Genomic DNA, 13,283 nt, shown 5'->3' with positions numbered 1-13,283 from the left:
AGTATAAACAAAAGAATCGGGATGGGGAGATCCAAAAACAACGATACAGAAGTGCTAAGTGTGTGGGTTTATTATGTATTCACACAGGACATGGTAGATAACTTCACAATTTAATTTACATTACTTCCGATAAGCACGAAAGTTAAGTTGAAGAGGACGGACAGGGTTGGTTTATGCAGTAGTGACACAAGTGGGTGTAGGCCTCTGAAGTATAGAGGTCGGCACTGCACTAGGATACATGTTGCCTCATAAATCGAGGGGGTATAGGAACCCGCAGTTACACAAAACACAAAAAGCACACAACAATCTTTGAATTTTAGCGGGTGCAAGTAGTGATACAGTTGTGATAGGAAGTTCGACACAGGGAGTGACACAGGGTGTGTTTCGGCCAAAGAAAGTGGCTTGGTTGTAGCCGTCTTTGTGCTGGCCTTCGTCAGGAAAAAGGGGGCACCAGTAGTGGTGCTGTCCGTACTGTCTGTGGGTGAAACAGAGTAATTAGGATCTCGGATAGTTGTTCATTCAGTACTATAAGTATTAAATACGGGCCTAATTGTTGCCCACGTTGTACACCATGTGGTGTTTCTAAAAGACAGCTTACCTGCCGTGCAGGGAATCGGGTGGGTGCTGTCGGGGAAGCCGCGAAAAGTGCGGACCGTCCGGTGCTGGGATTAGCACTGGTGAAAGGCTTTAGTTTCCTAGGGGCTGGCGTGGTTCAAAGTCTCACGAAGCCGGAGTTGGGCGTAATTGGACCCCAGTCTGAAATGGAAATTAAAATTAAAAACCGGTATAGGTAACCTGTGAGGGTCAAATGCGCCAGGGAGTATGTCCGCGTAGGAATCAAGTGGAACTTACTGTTGTCTGGGTGGTACGCTGCCGTGCTGGACGTGGACTGCTGAGAGCCGGATGAGTCGGACAGCGAGGGAGCCGTGTTGGACTTTATAAAGGACAGCCAGTGGCTGGGGACCGGCGAATGGGAACCCATGATTCAAGGGCGGCACCCAGCTTGGGCCAATCAAATGGCTGTGCGCCGTGTCCCAATGAAAAGGCGGTACTCCGTGTGTGATGTTGGGTAATGTAGTCCAATGTGGTGTACGGGGACTCCTGCTCATGGGTACTTGCACAACATAACAGGTAGGATACATGGTTGCAAACAAAGGTCATTTACGTGCGCCATGTGGATGAGCGAAGCAAAATAGACTCTCGTATACAATAGTGTTCACAAGGTGGAGGATAGATGTCCAGTGTATACAAGAGAAGTTAGTGCCAGTGTAACAATGCTCACAAGGTGAACAACATTGGTTTCTAATGTGTGTCAGGACACAAGTTCATACTCAATGGTCGAGCGCAGTGGCCACTTGGAGGAGTACTCTAGAAGTGTTTCCATTCGACGGTTACATTTAGGCCGTCTTGCACAGAGTTCAATTTGTGGACCCATTTTTGTTCGAGTTTGGTGAGGGCAATGTTTATGTCGCCCCCTCGTCTTTGTGGCTGGAGTTGTTGGACCACGGTCCATGTGAATTGTTCGTGGGTATGCTTCTTCTTAGTGAAGTGTTCGACCAAGGGTTTGTCCTCGACTTGGTTTTTGATGCATGATCTGTGTTCATTAATCCTTTGTTTGACAGGTCTAATGGTTTTGCCAATATAGACCAGATCACAGGGACACTTAATGGCGTAGATCACGTGTTTGCTCTCGCAGTTGGTGTGGCTGTTCTGTTTCCATACCACGTTCTTGTGGATGAAAGTTTTGCTGTTGGTGGTAAAGCGGCAGGCTACGCATTTACCACAGCTGAAGTGGCCAACTACTGGTGGAAGGTTCCATAGTGTGGTGACTGGTTTGGTGGGTTCTAGGAAGGTGTGGACTAGGGAATCTTTCAGATTTCTATTCTTTTTGAAGGCAAACAGTGGTTTCTTGGCGAGGGTGCCTTCATTTTTAATCAGATGCCAGTGTTTGTTGATGGTATTTTTGATGAGGTTGCTGACTGGACTGTATGTGGTGACGCAAACAGTTCTATTGTTCGGGTCTCTTTCTTTGGTCGTTAGGCAAATTGTGCGGTCGGTGTTGGCTGCTCTTTTCTTGGCTGTCTTGATGGACTTCCTGGGGTAGCCTCTCTCTCCAAGGCGTGTTTGTAGTAGTCGTGCATGGTGGTTGAATTTTTCTCTGTCTGAACAGTTTCTCCGGATACGTAGAAACTGACCATATGGGAGATTGTATTTTAATCCTTGTGGATGGTAACTAGTGAAGTGGAGAAGGGTGTTCCTGTCAGTGGGTTTCCTGAAGAGTTCCGTCTTCAGTGTCTCTCCGGACCGATAGATGTGTAGGTCGAGGAAATTGATTTTATGATGGTCCCATTCAATGGTGAACTTGATGTGTTCGTTCCGTGCATTGAGCCATTGGTGGAAGGCTATTAATCCTTCAGCGCTTCCTTCCCAAATGAGTAATACGTCATCGATGTATCGACGCCAGACTTTGATGTGTGGTCTGTATGGGTTATCATCGTGGTAGATGTGATCATCTTCGTATTGTGCCATGTAGAGGTTGGCGACATCTGGGGCGAACGTGGCGCCCATACTGACTCCTTTGATTTGCTGGTATATCTGTTGGCCGAATAGAAAGAAATTCTCGCCCATGGCGATCCGGATGCACTCGACCAAAAAGTTGGTGGGTATGGTGGAGGTGTTGGCTCGTTTTTCAAGGCATGTGGTCAGAGCCTGTAGGCCCTCTGCCTGGGGGATGGAGGTATACAGTGCCTCAACGTCCATGGTGACCAAAATGGACTCATCAGTCAGATGTATGGAGTCTAAGATCTTAATGGTTTCTGTGCTATCTCTTAGGTAAGAAGCCATTTTGCCCACAAAAGGTTTCATGAAAAAGTCTGTGTACAAGGAGAGGGGTTCCAACAGTGAATCACAAGCGGAAACAATGGGTCTGCCCGGGGGTTTCGTGGGGTGCTTGTGGATTTTAGGTAGAATGTAGAATGCCGGAGTCCTCGGGTGTGTTTTGTTGAGGAAGATCCTTTCTTCTTGACAAATCCACCCTTGTTCTTCGGCATGCTTCGTAAGGTTGATGATCTCTTCTTGCAGCCGTGGTGTCGGGTCTCTGTTCAGCATCTTGTAAGAGGTTTTATCATTGAGGAGTCGCAAGCATTCCTGGTTGTAATCTGTGGTGTTCATGATAACAATGCCGCCTCCTTTGTCTGCTGGTTTTATAGTAATAGTAGTGTCCAGATTGAGGTCCTTTAGGGATTGTCTCTCCGTTGGTAGTAGGTTGTCTTGGTAGAAGTTTTTTTGTTTGATTCCGTCGGTGATTGTTTTCATCACGATTTTTTCAAAAGTCTCAAATTCACTGGGGATCGTGTGGGGAGGGGGTACGAAGGTAGATTTGGGTTTGAAACCTGTGATGTTCTCTTTGCTCCTCTCTGGTCCCTGGTTGGCTGAATCTTGTTTGCTGGGTATGTATACTTCGAAGAAGTATTTTAGCCTTAAAGTGCGGAAAAACCGTCTAAGTTCTGCTTCCGTATTGAAGGGGTCTGCTTTGGTAGCTGGAACAAAGGACAGGCCCCTCTCGAGCAGTGTTTGTTCAGCTTGGGCTAGTGGCCTGGAGGACAAATTGAAGATGGGAATGGTTTCTAGGGCTGGTTCGAGTACCACTGGCGCGTCCTCATATATTGTCCGGATTGTTGAGTGCGCCTTCTCGGGCGGCCCCGTTGTCCCCCTCTCTGAAAAAACGGATGTTGTGGTGGTTGGTTCTGATTTCTGCCGTTTCCGGGAGAGCCTACAGTACTCTCGCTTGATGTGTCTGAACTGCCTGAGAAGTTGACTATCCGATTGCGCCTGTTGTAGTTCGTTTTCTGTTGTTGCTGGAGTTCCTCGTAATAAGTTTCTTTTAGGTAGGGATATGTTTTCTCCTCTACATAGTTGTTAAGATCTTTTCTGAATTTTTGTACCTTACGCTCTACTGTGAGTTGGTTAAACTTGGTAACCTCTTCTTCTAGTTTTTCTAGTTTTTGTTTGGCGTCATTGATGGTTTTGTCATCTAAGAATTTCTTTTCCAGGGTCGCCAGATCATCTCCCTGTTTTTTGCATTCTTCCTGGGCAGTGTCGATTATAAGGATTATCCAGTCGCGGCTGCATTTGTTGCCCACGCCGCTAAAATTAGCTTTGAATTTAGGATTGTCGGTGAAGACCCTCGGAATATTCCTGACTTGCAGGCCTTCGGGGATGATTCCTGCTTTCAAGTATTCTAGCATGAAAGTTCCATGCATCTCTGTTCTTACGAGTTTCTTCCTTTTCTGTAGGATGGTGTCCAGTTCATCTCTGTTGGCGCCCTGGGCGATGGGTCCACCTTCCGAGCCTAGGGTGGTGGTTATGCCCATTAATTTCCGAAAATATTCATCCGTGTAAGACACGATATTGACTTTGTCCATGTTGGTTAGAGATAGGAGGATGTCCGGATGACTACTCCTATGTTTTTGAGTGGCCCTTCAACCGTGGGTTGTGCTCAATATATTTCAATCTTAGGGCACCTGGCTAGGTCCCGATTTACCCAGGTGGGTATGCGTAGTATAAACAAAAGAATCGGGATGGGGAGATCCAAAAACAACGATACAGAAGTGCTAAGTGTGTGGGTTTATTATGTATTCACACAGGACATGGTAGATAACTTCACAATTTAATTTACATTACTTCCGATAAGCACGAAAGTTAAGTTGAAGAGGACGGACAGGGTTGGTTTATGCAGTAGTGACACAAGTGGGTGTAGGCCTCTGAAGTATAGAGGTCGGCACTGCACTAGGATACATGTTGCCTCATAAATCGAGGGGGTATAGGAACCCGCAGTTACACAAAACTCATGGGTTCCCATTCGCCGGTCCCCAGCCACTGGCTGTCCTTTATAAAGTCCAACACGGCTCCCTCGCTGTCCGACTCATCCGGCTCTCAGCAGTCCACGTCCAGCACGGCAGCGTACCACCCAGACAACAGTAAGTTCCACTTGATTCCTACGCGGACATACTCCCTGGCGCATTTGACCCTCACAGGTTACCTATACCGGTTTTTAATTTTAATTTCCATTTCAGACTGGGGTCCAATTACGCCCAACTCCGGCTTCGTGAGACTTTGAACCACGCCAGCCCCTAGGAAACTAAAGCCTTTCACCAGTGCTAATCCCAGCACCGGACGGTCCGCACTTTTCGCGGCTTCCCCGACAGCACCCACCCGATTCCCTGCACGGCAGGTAAGCTGTCTTTTAGAAACACCACATGGTGTACAACGTGGGCAACAATTAGGCCCGTATTTAATACTTATAGTACTGAATGAACAACTATCCGAGATCCTAATTACTCTGTTTCACCCACAGACAGTACGGACAGCACCACTACTGGTGCCCCCTTTTTCCTGACGAAGGCCAGCACAAAGACGGCTACAACCAAGCCACTTTCTTTGGCCGAAACACACCCTGTGTCACTCCCTGTGTCGAACTTCCTATCACAACTGTATCACTACTTGCACCCGCTAAAATTCAAAGATTGTTGTGTGCTTTTTGTGTTTTGTGTAACTGCGGGTTCCTATACCCCCTCGATTTATGAGGCAACATGTATCCTAGTGCAGTGCCGACCTCTATACTTCAGAGGCCTACACCCACTTGTGTCACTACTGCATAAACCAACCCTGTCCGTCCTCTTCAACTTAACTTTCGTGCTTATCGGAAGTAATGTAAATTAAATTGTGAAGTTATCTACCATGTCCTGTGTGAATACATAATAAACCCACACACTTAGCACTTCTGTATCGTTGTTTTTGGATCTCCCCCATCATGGATGTATTTCCAAGATTCACATGCTTAGCATTATACTCCATGTATTGCTAGTGAGCCCTCAGTAACTATTAAGTGTTACGGAAGATTTTCTTTTTGCTGCTTTACTTCCATAGACATCTATGGAATCCTAGGCTCCACAGATGTGGACAGTGTAAGCATTTGAGTGAAGTGCCAGCAAATCAGGTTATCAATTCACTAGGGTCCAGAATTTGGTGAAGATAATTTGTGCCCCTTCAACTTTGTCTTTTGCAACTCTGTAGTTACTTGCATGATGTGTCCAAGATGGGTTGGTGGCAGTGAATATTTTTCTACCTTTTTTCATATTCTTACATGCATGTTTGAATTTTACTGGTTAATGCCTTTTAGATTGCCATATACTCTAAAATGGCTGTGCCACAAGATTTCGCCCCATCCTTTGGCCATCTTGTATTTTGCCCTTCTCCCTACCCTTTCTGAGCTGGCTTTGCCATATATGGTATTCCCTTTCCCAGGCAGAGGGATGGTGTGTTTTTGTGGCTGGATGTGGGGGCTGGACTGTATTACCCGTCCACATCCTGGCCAAAGCATCTGCTGCTGGCCAGATTTGGTGGCAGCAGGGTGGGCATGATAAGTCAGCCCATGCCAGTTGAATGGTGTAGATCTTTATCATGGGGGCCTCTGGGGCGACTCCACCTCGAATCATGGTAAAAGGAGGACTTCTGATCGTCGCTGGAGCCAAGACCCCTATGAAGAGGAGCATCTCGCTTAAGACCAGGTACTCGTCATTGCATTATCTTCTTCAACCATCTCAACAAAGCCCCGCTACCACTTGCTGATCTCCAGAAGGCATTAATCAGTGCTTCGACCCCTAAACCAGTGTGAACAACTCTCGACTCCTGCTCTGGGATCATGTGATTGGAAGTCTTTGTAGGGTCCCAGAACCATCCTGTGGGCTGACCAGCTCTGTGGGCCACCTCGCTGCATCATTCGCTGTCCCTCGTTCAGACTTGGGCCGCCACAGACCCACAACGTGTTTAACTAGTGGCCTCCCCAGCAGTTGCAGCTCTCCAGCAGGAAGAGGGGCCACAATGGTCATCTTCTCTGTCATTTTCTTCAAGTGGTCATCGCTGCTCTCTGCCTGCATCATGTCCGGGGTGGGTCCTCTGAGGTTGTGTGCAGCGTGGTGATACTTTTTTTTTTTTATTGTGCCAGGATCATTCCGCCGTTTAGTCCCAGGAACAGTCTTGCCTGGAAACACTGACTAATCGGACCTAAATCCTGACACCGAAAGGAACCTCTGCACGGGAGACCGCTGGACTTCCTTCATCTGAACCAAGACACAGAGTATGGAGGTCCAGGAATTTCAGGATCTGCCAAAGTGCTCCCTGAGTGAATCGGAATATAGCCATGAGTAAACATACCTGATCATGCCCCCCCCTGGTTCCATAGGGTTTGATGGGCGTAATATGTTCATACTCTACCTCTCCCATGACAGGCCATTAAAGCACCCTCCCCTGTGCTTCCCTTAAGGTGTTGGGATAGGAAGGGGGTCTGCTAAGAACTTTTCTTCACTTGTTAGACTACTTTGAAGCACTTACAAACTGACTGTCGGCTTTGCTAACTCATGTTCAAACACTTAACAAGACTCCTAACCTCTAAAAAGAACTGCTTGGACATGTGACTATAAGGGAGCCAGGCCCACTTTATGCTAGCTAGGGAATGACTTGTTATTGTGCAGTGCCTTGTTTTATGATACTGTGTATGGTTTTTCAGATTCTTTTCTCTCCTACACATTAGTTCTCTAACCTGGTTCTCACTTATCTTGTTCTCCTTTCAATTGTTTTGCTACACTACAGTTGCTCAGATTGCGTTTACTGTTTCTAAAGTAATGTTTTAGTGCTCGTTAGCCAGAGCAGTCCAAAAGTAAATGTGTGCATTATAGCAGCTCATCTTTAGTGCGACACGTACCTGTGGTTTTTAACTGCAAATAGTTTCTCCAAGGCCAGAATAAAGAATTGCATTTTTATACATTATAAACAACTTATGTTACTAGGAGTGCTCTGTGTATGCTGAACAGAATCCTCCACCACTCTCTGAATCTACAAAGTATAAGCCTTACTGCTCAGTTACACTACCCAGAGAGAGTGTGGATAGACAGTGCCTTTCCCTGTTCACCAGAATCGGTTGGCCTCTCAATCAAGATACAGAGTGAGTCTGAAAATCCATCCGAAGACAATTCAACCCAAAGCTCTTTGTTACAGGACTGCGATGGATGCAAAGCATTAAAACAACAATCACAAAACATGTGCCCCTTATGGTTTCTAAAGCAACCATAACCGTGCCACTGCATCTTAAAAAAAAATCTATAGACTGCCATGTTCGAATACAAATTACATGTACATAACCAAACTTGGAATCTGACTCCAACAACGGAAAAGACAAAAAGAAAAAAAGAAAAAAGGCTTAGTGTTTATTTATTTCACATTATAGCCAAGAGAAAACAAATGTTTATAGTATGTTTAAATTTCACGTGAGAGACAGCACAAAAATAGGGCTAGCTTTCCCTGGGAAACTACAAAACGAAGAGACATTATGGGCAGTTCATACTGATGGCCGAGTAATGCTTACTTTAGGTTAGCAATAGTACAGTTATGGTTGCTTTAGAAACCATAACTGGCACGATTTCTGGTCTTTGTTTACTTGAGCTGCAACCACTTTAACAAAGTATTTTCACTGAATTTCAATGGATTTGATTAGGTCAACTTAACCATAAGGAACAAGTTACGTACCTGTAACTCCTGTTCTCCAGCATTGGTATCTTTCATGGATTCACAAGCTCATTGAATATTCTCGGTCATCATGCTGGGAATCCTTTGTAAAATTAAAGAAGTTTCTCTTTAAAGCTTAAAAACTGCTCGTCACATATATATAGCAGGAGTGGACTGGGACAAGAAATAGGCCCGGACACCCTAAAAAAAAAAGGCCCATCCCTCACCTCAAAAAAGTGGCCCACCCATCGCTTCACGACACTTGACCTCTGATGACATCAACTAAAGTGATGTCATTTGACCCCACCCCAAAGTGACATCCGGGAAGCGATGAAACATGACCTTTCATCCCTTGACAAAACAGGAAGTGGCATCAAATAGCATTGTTCCTAAGTACACTACGAAAAATATGGTTTTGCAAAAAAAAATTCCCAAAAAAAATAAATCACTTTTTATTCTAAATTTCTTTCTTTTTTATTTTGTTTTAAAAACGGCCCAGGCATGGCCACAAACCAGCCCCCACTCCCCAGGGACTATTTCGAAAGGCAGAGGGACCAATCTGACCCCGATATATAGCCTTTGACTGTAACTTTGGACCATACTGCCCCAGCCAATGACATCAGTCCTCCTTAGCAACACCCCTAGATTTTTTTAAGCGCGCGTAATGTGACAGTAGGAACCAAGAAGAGCCAGAGAGGGGTAGCAGGGAGGGTCGCATGTTAATCCATGAAAGATACCAATCCTGGAGAACAGGAGTTACATGTAAGTAACTTGTTCCTTCTCCTGCACTAGCTATTTCATAGATTCACATGCTTATGAATACACAGCAGTACATATACACAACCACGGGAGGTGGCACAGCTCTACAGAAGCAATTGTACTCTCCTATGGAACACTACCTCATGCAAATAGGTTGCGGAACACTGTCAGGCCGACACAGGACTCCTCCCTGGAATCCCTGTCAATGCAGTAGAATCTTGTGAAGGTGTGGAGAGACCTCCACGTAGCAGCCCTTCAGATTTTGAGCAGGGTAATACCAGACAGGAACGCCGTAGTAGAAGCCACGGCTCTAGTGGAATGTGCCCTGGGCCTTCCTGCAAGGGCCTATTCGCAAGTTGGTAACAATGCGAGATCCAGCTAGGTAGCCACCTGGAAATGCTAACCCTGGCCAGAGTTTTCCCTTTACCCACTTGTCCAAACGCCACAACAAGCTGCAAAGTCTTCCAAAACTCCTTTGAACGGGCGAAATAAAACTTTAATGTACGAGTGACATACAGTGAGTAAAATGCCCTCTCTGCTGGAGAGGTGGGTGTGCTAATGAATATGGGCAGGAGTAGTGGTTAATTCACATGGAAAATTGAGGGAACTTTCAGCATGAAGGAAGGGTTAGTGCGGAACACCACCTTGGACTGGTGAAAAGTCAGGTACAGCTATTTGCAGTAGTGAGCTTGCAGTTCTCCCACACGCATTGGCAGATGTAATGACTACCAGAAAAGCGGTCTTCCATGATAGGAACTTCAACGGATCCCAGTGCAGAGGTTCAAATGGAGGGCCCACTTGGAGAGAATCACATTAAGCTCCCACACTGGCACTGGGACCTTGACAGAGGGAAAAGCCTGGAACAGACCCTTATGGTATTCCTTAACTAGTATGTGAGACCACAGGGTAGGTCTGCAGTACTGCAGTAGCGCGAGTGTAGTCAGAGATGGCTGCCAGATGCCCTTTAATGGATGCATGTGCTAGTCCTGCTTTTGCCAACGAAGGGAGATATGGCAAGATTTGCGTGTGTTTAGTACTTGCATTAGGAGCGGAATTGGTGGAAACGCATAGAGGAATAGGCCTTCCTAGGGAATTGCATAAGCATCCCCTAGCCTTACTGCTTGAGGGTATTGGCTGGCAAACGGGGAGCACTTGGAGTTGGCCAGTGTGGCGAACAAGTCGATCTCTGGGTGACCCCACCGTGAAAAGGGAAGAAGGACTTGGCTGTGAGGAAGCTCCCATTTGTGGCAGGAGCATAGTTTCCTAATGAAGGAATCCATTATGGTGTTGTTAATCCCGGCATCTGAAACGGAAGATAGAAAATGTTTTGTAATATTGTTCAGTTCGATAGCACTTGCACTTCCTTGGACGGTATGGGTGGGCGTGTCGCACCCTGTTACCTGATATAGAACATGGTGGTTGTGTTGTCGGTGAAGATGGAAATCACTTCATTCCGGAGTTGTGGTTTGAAGGATTTCAGGGCCCATAACACAGCTCGAAGCTCCAAGGCATTTATGTGTAGGGCCTTTTCTTCCGGCTGCCACAGACCACAGGCGCGGTGTTGGCCTGTGTGAGCGCCCCCATCCCTCCGGGGGAGGGATCAGTGGTGATTGGGGCCTGGTGTGCCGGGAGGTGAAAAGGAGTGCCCTGTGTGAGGTGCTTGCAATGATTTCACCATTGAGAGTTCGGCGGAGTGATGGATTGCCACGTCTTTGCTGATTACCTCTGTACGTTGGCGACCTCCCCTCTAAGCATAATGGGAGCAGGTGCAAGACATCTGCTGTCAGTATTAGGGCCTATAATCTCTGGAGGTCCTGGAGAACTGTCCTTTCCCAGAACGAAAGCCTTTCCTGCTGCAGGGTGCCTAGGGAGCATGCAGAATTAGTGTCGCTTTTATGGCCTGTAGGGTTTAACCCACCTTCTTACCACAACGTTCAACTCCATCAAATGGCAGTCTTGAATTGCACCTCTGGATGAAAATGGGTTGCTTTTAACCATCCCTGGTGTCACTTAACACTACTGTGTTCCCCATTTGGCTAAAGCCGGTGTCTGCGATGTCCAATGCAACAGTAATAGCGTGGTCCGAAGCAGCCTCCCCTTCATGCAACTGTGCCAGAGCTTCATCCATTTTATCATCAGACAGAAAATCAAAGATGGGACCCATCTTGTAACACAACTCGCGGTCATACTGGGAGAGGATTGCCAATGAATTTGTCATCTTGATGGTGGTAGCGGCCGTGGGAATTACCCTTTTGCCAAAAGCCTCCAGCTGCTTACCCTTGTTATCTGGGGGTACCATGCATGGAAAAAGAGAATTGGCCCATCTCATCCGAGCAGCTGCCGATACCACAGAGTCTGGGCAGGGCTGGGTGCGTATGCACTTGGGGGCCATATCCGGCACCTTAAACTTCTTCTCCAGGTGCTCCTTTATGGGAGGAGGAGGAGCGCAGAAGGGATTTTTCATCACCAAAAGGCTATCTTCCCAGATGTCGTCTAGATAATGATTGCGACCACTGACCTCCTGGAGGGTACATGCCTCAGAAACAAAACAGGAAACCTTCTTTCCTCTGCTCTTTGGGAATTATATCAAATAGCTTAACTGCCCGTGCCAAGAGTGCATGGGAAGAGCCCATCTCATCTGGTGCTGAGTCACGCGAAGGCAGGTCTGGTGTTCGTCCATCAGCCAGGACGAGGTTGTCATATTCATTCTTAGTATGAGTGTCTGGGGACGTGTCAGTGTCATCAGGGCCAGTATTGGTGTCAGTGAGAGTAGCGACTGGTACGGAGAACTGATTAACTGGTTGATGTGGCCGGGGTGGCACTAACTTCTCCCTTGAAGGTAATGCCAGAGGGCTACTACTTAGGGTTCCTTGAGGGACCAGAGGAGGAAGATGGTGCTGTAGCTACGTGACCAATGTCTGCAAGGTCGATAAGATATCAAGAGAATGGTCCTTGGGTGTAGAGCGTACGGAACTTCAGGGATTGGAGGAGTCTTAACTGGCAGATGGGGTATTAGTAGAATAGGATCAGATTCTTCACCAATTTCCTTGTGGTCAGAAAATAAAGCCTCCAGAAACTGTTCATCTGAAACGTCTCCTCCTTGAAGTATTTGGGCAGGTGGTGCCATAGCCGGCGATACCAAAGGTACCAGGGTGAAGAGTGGCTTGGCCTTTGAGGGCCCTAGCAGAAAAGACGGTGCTGGAGTCATGTCCCGGTCAACACTAGCAACTGTGGGACACGTGGCAATCACTAGGTTCTGCTGGGACGTCAACAGTTCTGAAGATGGTCTGCGTGGCAAGGCAACCCATGTCAATTTGCTGTAGAGACAGTAGTCATAGGCGTTGACGAAGCAATCACTGGCGGGGCAACCGTCGATGAGGGAGTGGATGATTTCACTGGTCTGTGGAGAGTCGACAGAGTCATTGACGAGGTTGTCATCGCAGAGGCTGTTGATGCGGATGATGATTTATGCCTCTGACTCGTAGACAAAGAAGTTGTGGATGTCGAAAGATGTCGCTTCTCCGAAGAGTGCGTCGAAGACGGGAATTTAGCCATAACCATTGACATGGTAGTTGTAGGCGTAGAGGAAGCGGTCATGGACGGGGCCACAGACGAGCTGAATAGTGTGGTCAGCGCTAGAAGCGTCGATGAGGAACAGCCTAAGTGTGAGACTTGTGTCCCTTTTTTTTGTTTCATTATTTTTATTAATTAGATATAATTTCCCAATTCATATACATAGGCAATATATTCACACAGAATCTAATATTCTCCAAACAACAGTGACAGTACAGTGGATAAACAATACATCAACTAACAACTCCGCTCAATAATTAATTCATTAATGGATTCAACATAACACCAACTAATTCAACGCAATCAGTAACAGAAACCAGCTCTTCTACTGCTGACAAATGTAAACACTAATGATAAAGTGACAGCGTAGCCAGAAAACGAGATGGGAA

At 46.6% G+C, this 13,283-nt stretch overlaps 1 protein-coding gene across 2 annotated transcripts in view; it reads right to left on the bottom strand.

The window, feature by feature from the left end:
* PI4KA (phosphatidylinositol 4-kinase alpha) overlaps positions 1 to 13,283 on the bottom strand; it is a 2,470,135-nt gene that overhangs the window by 1,225,731 nt on the left and 1,231,121 nt on the right. The gene's annotated exons all lie outside the window — the stretch shown is intronic.

This window comes from Ambystoma mexicanum, chromosome 10, assembly GCF_040938575.1.
Source record: "Ambystoma mexicanum isolate Mex_15411 chromosome 10, UKY_AmexF1_1, whole genome shotgun sequence".
Lineage (NCBI taxonomy): Eukaryota > Metazoa > Chordata > Amphibia > Caudata > Ambystomatidae > Ambystoma > Ambystoma mexicanum.
The sequence above is the reverse complement of the archived record's forward strand: the minus strand, read 5'-3'. Positions and strand labels throughout refer to the sequence as shown.